The 6,180-nt window shown below is 38.1% G+C and overlaps 1 pseudogene; it reads right to left on the bottom strand.

Annotated features, from left to right (window-relative positions):
• Positions 1-329: 329 nt before the first annotated feature.
• Positions 330-1,970, bottom strand: LOC144249001 (TNF receptor-associated factor 4-like; annotated as a pseudogene).
• Between the last annotated feature and the right edge of the window lie 4,210 nt (positions 1,971-6,180).

Below are 6,180 nucleotides of genomic sequence, written 5' to 3' on the forward strand. Positions count from 1 at the left end.
TGGGACATAGCACATGAGCAGGTACCTCAGTCCAGGTAGAAGGTGGCCGGCACCAAGGCATACCTGCCCTGCCCAGGAGGGGAGACAGGTCCTGGGATCATTTGTTTTCAGCCCTTGATAACCCAGAGACCTGCTCCCTGCAGAGGCCAGGGCTGAAGCACCAATTGGAGGCACCTGAGGGTAGTAGTGGTAGGGGGAGAACAGGGTAACAACCCCGGCAGCATAAGCAGCTGAAAGGGGGTCCAGTCCCCTCTCCAGATTCAACCAATGCCTGATAAATTATGTCCCATTCATTCCCCCTTCTCTCCTTGAGCTTGCCAGCTCTGCACTCAGCTGAGGATCTTCCTGGGCAGTTCAACAGAGGTACCAATGAAAACTGCATCAGGTCGCACATAGTTTCCCTTTTGGATATTCTGGTGGGAGATGAACTTGGGGTATCCAAAGCCCAGATAACAATCATCCAAGGAGCCTCACCACGTGCCTGGCTTTTGGAAATTTTTCCAGTTTAGGTCAGAGTGGAAAGTCTCAACGACATACTATGGCTTAGCAAGCCCTGAGTCGCTCTGATCTAGCAGGGAGAAAGTGACAAGATGATCAAAAGGCCACTCAAGGAGATTGTCAAAAGTGCCTGGTAGCACACGAAAGTACAGACACAGATGTGTGCCTTCACAACTGCCATTGCCAATGAGGAGTGCAGACACTTGTAGCTTGTAACCATACTTATGTATATAGAAGTCTGGGCTGTAGCACTTGAGGTTGGGCTTGGCCTTGGCCTCTTGTAGCCTCTGACCATAGCGGTCATTCTTCCAGATGAGCACGCCATCACTGCCTACTGATAGTCCCTACAGCTCTCTATGCAGCTACTGCAGTTCCTGCCACTGCCGGCTCACCAGGGCACACATCATAGCCAGATGTGGCTTCACACTCTCCTCCATGTACTGCACCATTGCCAGCTTAGGGCACTGTTGGCAAAGCCCCAGAAAATGAGGGAAGGGAGGACTGTTACCAAAAGGGGAAAGCTCAGGGGTAGCAGGCGCCAAACTCTGCATGAGGAAGACAGGGTGCTAGGAAGAACCTGCAGCTGTACAGAAGGGGGAAGGACCTCAAAGAACTAAACTGCCAGGAAACCTAGCCTTCATCTAGGACTTCATGGGCTAAAGAGGGGTTGACAGGAAAAAGGGGCATCTCACCTTGTGCTTGCACCCGGAGTCTTTGAACAGGCATAGCACCAAGGCAGTGCTACCCCTGTCCTTCAGATAATTTTGCAGATCCTCCGGAGCCACAGTGCCCACACCACACTGCTTAGGGCAGGGCACAGGCAGCCTTGGGCACTGGTACTGGTGACTCTGGATGGTGTTAAAGACAAATTCCTTTGTGCAATAGGTACAAGGCTGGGTGCACTTGAGGCACTCAGAAGTGGCATCCTGGACCAGCAGTCGCTGTATCATGTGGGCACCACACTTGCTCTCACAGTACACACTCTCTTGGGGGCACATACCCTCATGGCTCTCATAGTCTTCCCCATTGAAGTCACAGCCACAGAACTTGCACTTGAGGCACCGCTTGGGCCAGTCGTATTGCAAGTGTGCAGGCAGATCACAGCGACTCAGCTTGGTAAGACAGCCATTGGGGCAGGGAACTACATTGAAGCTGCAAGTAGTCAGGTGTCCCTGTAAATGACGAAGTGGCCCACTCCTGCGGCAGCCCTCGTCAGTGTGGATGCAGCAGATGGGCAGACCTAGCACCTGGACCTTCAGCTCTGGGACTGGGTAGATCTTGGCATAGTTCAGGGGAAATTGGTCCTCAGGACATTTGAATTTTCCTTCACTGAGGAACTCCTGCAGGCTGGTGTTGCAGAAGTGGTTGCCTCAGGAAGAAACCTGCAGGGGCTCGCGCATTGGTTCCGGCACAGCGGGCACAGCCGCCCGCTGCTTGGGCTTCTTCTGGAACTTGTAGTTGAAGCCGGACATGGCAGGAGAGCGGCGGGCATGGACAAGTGGTGCTGGGCACATACTTGCCCCGCAGCCCGTACCTCGCCCCAGGCGCGCTCTCGACTCTGGGCAGCTCCAACTGGCAGCCCCAGCCAAAGCCACTAAGTGTTTTAAATATGCTTTATATTTGAAATTGTATATACTCTATAAATCTCTCTTCATTTAAAAAATGATTGCATAATATGTTATTTTACAGATATAAAAATAGAATTCTTAAAGTGTATTTGGACTATTTCTAATTCATAAGAAAATTCTATAATGAATATTCTTTACATTTGCATATGTAATATATCAGTATAAATCATTTTATATATGAATATTTATATGCAAAAGCAGGATATATACAAGAGATTCTTCTTGCATGTTTTCTGTATGAAATATGCACATTTGGGACTGGGGTTGTGGCTCAGTGGCAGAGCACTTGCCTAGCATGTTTGAGGCACTGGGTTTGTTTCTCAGTACCATACATCAATAAAGAAAATAAAGGGTCATTAGCAACTAAAAAATATTAAGAAGAAAAAATATACACATTTTTATGTTATATATATATGATAATTGTCCTTAACATGAAAACCCCAAATGCAATAATGATAACCATCACAAATACTGGTCAGATACTTCTCCTCTAACAGAAAACGGAGCTTCTAGGATAAATGGTTAATTACAGGTCTGGAACAAGAAAATAAATGATGTGCTTGAAATATCTTGTTTTGTGAAAAAGTGAAAAGTAGTCCAGGATGAATGGGAACAAATCCAAAAGATGTGTAATCAGCTTTAAATGGCAGCTGATGTTTATATCTGGGGTAGCTTCATCTTCTTGCCCACTTATAGTTGTTTTTGCTATATTTGTTTTTGTAGAATCAATGAAAATATCATCATTTGGCCACCACATAGTAATAATTTGACACAAGGAGAAATCATCTATAAAATATTAATTCTAGTGGGTGAAAATTTAAGGACCAACCAGATATTTAAAAAGTCACAAATATCACCACCCCAAATATTTATGAATTATAAAGGGTAAACAAATACTAGGTTTATCATGGAGCAACCTGGCAAATACTTCTTAAGCAAATAATTAGGCAACACTAACCAGTGATGGAACAAAGTGACATTACATACTTCCACAATCTCTTGTGCCTGTGTTATTGAGGCCCCAGATATTTGCTTACTCTTAAGTGGAGGCTAACTCTATATCCTAGAATTTTTCCACCATTAATAGAGGCTGACCATAGCTTGTGACCATGTCTGTCAGTGCTGCCAGAATTTTCTCTAGTGTAAGAACTAGGCATTGTATGAATGATGGTCTTCCTCTAATGGCATAATCTGAATCCACTGATGAGAAAACATTGTATGATTCTAAACTGAAAGAAAATTTACAAAACTACTACTGATGTACACCATTCAAATCATATATATCATAAATAGCCCAGAAAAACTCAGTAATTGCCCCAGATTAAAAGAGACAGAAAAAAATGAGACTACTGGACACAGTGAATAATTGATATTAAAATTTCCCAAAATTGGATTTATTTTGGTTCAAAGACAATTGTTGAAATAACTGTCAAATTTTGAATAAGGTTTGTAGAGTAGATATTCATAATTCAATTTTCTTATTATGTACCTTTTTTTTTGAAATGGAGAAAAAGAGATAAAACAAGTTAATAAAATAGTAACATTTGAGAAATGTTTCCTAGGGATTCTTTGCACTACTATTATAAATCTTCTATAAATCTGAAACTGTCAAAAGAGAATATTTGTGAAAGAAAAATATTTCTTTAAAATGTTGAAAAGTAAAGCATACTCAATAAAATAAACTGTGGATCTCTACAGGTATAATTAAATAAAAAATTTAGTGGTGGATGATTACAAAGATACTTATAGTCTCAAACTCTCTCCCTACAAAAATTGAATTACAAAGTAAAATACTGCAAATATCACCTTAATAACCAATATTGACATTAGCAGTAATGAGGATATTATATGTCACATGATGTTACTCAAAGAGAAAATAAAAGAATTGATTCTGTGATACACTTGACAAAAAACGTGTAATCTAGTTTCAATCATAAAGAAACCAGAAAATCCATTTTAAGCACATTCTACATGCTTTCTTCCTGAAAAGATTCAAAGGTAAAGAAGAGACTAAGGACCATTTGAATCTGAAGGCATTTCTAAAATACAACAATAAATTTCATTTCATGCCTCTGAATAAAATATTTTGCCATAAAGGACAATATCAGGTTACTAGCAATGAATGAAAATGATTTGAGGATTAAGTGGTTGAAGGCATTATGATAGAATGTATTATTATTAATTTGAGAAAAAGCAATTGCTTAATGTTTTTTGCCTTTTTTCTTCATATAATCTTGAAATATAATAGTAAATTTGCAGGTTCTAATAAAAGTACTTTTGTCCACTGAAACATTTTAAAGTGAATTGCTGACATATGACATCATCCATGATACATTTAGTTTTTACTACAATCAGATCATGCTAGATAACTACAATACAGCCTTTATTATAAAACCGATATGATTAACAAGTATTCTGTTACTTGGTAATATTTGAAAATCTCATTCATAAGGAATGAAGGTTGTATTGTGGTTATGTAGCATGTTCTGACCTGTAGAAAATACTAAAAATATCATGAATGACAGCATATGTCAACAATTCACTTTAAAATTATTCAGTGAACAAAAGTACTTTATATTAGAAACTGAAACTTCACTATTATTTTCCAAGATTGTATAAACAAAGAGAAAAGAAAAAAAAACTATTAAGCAAACACTGATTTTATTAGAAACAAGTCTTAAGTCAATGCTTCAAATTAAAATTATAAAAATTGAAAGGCTGTGTGTGTGATGGCAGTATAATAATTCTAATACATTAACCCATTAGTGAATATAGTAATGGGATACCAAAGTAATGTTACCTAAATCTCTGGATCCATATTCAGGGATAATTTTTTTAAAATACAAATAATCTATCATTAATGTGATATTTAGATTCACCAAATTAGTGTTGACCATTTGCTTGTTGAATGAAGTTTAAATGTTAGAATTTAGACAGTTTGAAAACATCTCAATAAAAATTGATTTGCACATGCACTTCAAATTTTCTTACAGATGTATATAAAGCTTCATATTTTGAGAATTTCATCATCTATATTATACACACATCCATTTCAATAAAGTTTTAACATCATACATTTCTTCAAACAATACAAATATTATATCAACAGTCTAAAAACATAATATTAATTTTCATAGGCTTTTTCTTAATATATCTATATCCTTATAGTTTTTTCAAAAGTTGATCTTCTCTTGGCTTATTAGTAATTATTCAGGCAGAAGCTCCCATAGTCGATTCATATTCTGTAGCAAGTGGAGAGAAAAATAATTATAGTTTATCTGAAAGATTTTATAAGCATGAATCAGTAAAAAAAGTTGAGAACTTTTCATTCCTCATAAGAATGCAAAATAGATATGTCCACAATACAAAATTACTATCAAAAGCAATATACTCATATTCTCATACACAGTTATCATTATGACTGTGTATCAGAGCTTTTGATTTCCCACCTCTTATGCATGAATTGGACAACCATATACTAGGGTATTCTGGCAAACACTGGGATAACAACATGGAAAGGATAATGGACACCCCTCAACAGCCATATACCAAAGCTTCAAAAGCAGGCAACCAGGTGATTTCAATACGAATTCATTGGCATTATGACAGGGATAAAACGGGATATCACTGGAACACTAAGAAGGGAATTCTGTCCCAGATTTGTTTTAGTGTTTGAGGTCATTCTGTGGAACTGATATGTGAGGTAACACCTGAAAGAAAAGGAGAAATTGTGCAGAGGCAGAAGAGGTGCATGAAGACAATGAGATAAGAAAGAACACTTGGGGAATCACCAGTGGTGCAATGTCACTAGAATCTAGAGCAAAGTGAAAGTAAAGCAAGTGAGGAGAGATAAAGGTTAATAACCTGACAAGACCCAGTTGATTTTAATTTTTTTCCTAAAAAAATTATACTTTTCTTGAGGGTAAAATATAAACTAATAACAGAATCATGACAGGGTATTTAAATGATTTACTGTTACTAGGTCAGTCTGGGCTTTTGGCCATAAATCATAGAAAATGGGTGATGCTGTTGTTTTCCACAGAAGAATTTCAGT

The sequence above is a fragment of the Urocitellus parryii genome, chromosome 7 (genome assembly GCF_045843805.1).
Source record: "Urocitellus parryii isolate mUroPar1 chromosome 7, mUroPar1.hap1, whole genome shotgun sequence".
In the NCBI taxonomy this organism is placed as follows: domain Eukaryota; kingdom Metazoa; phylum Chordata; class Mammalia; order Rodentia; family Sciuridae; genus Urocitellus; species Urocitellus parryii.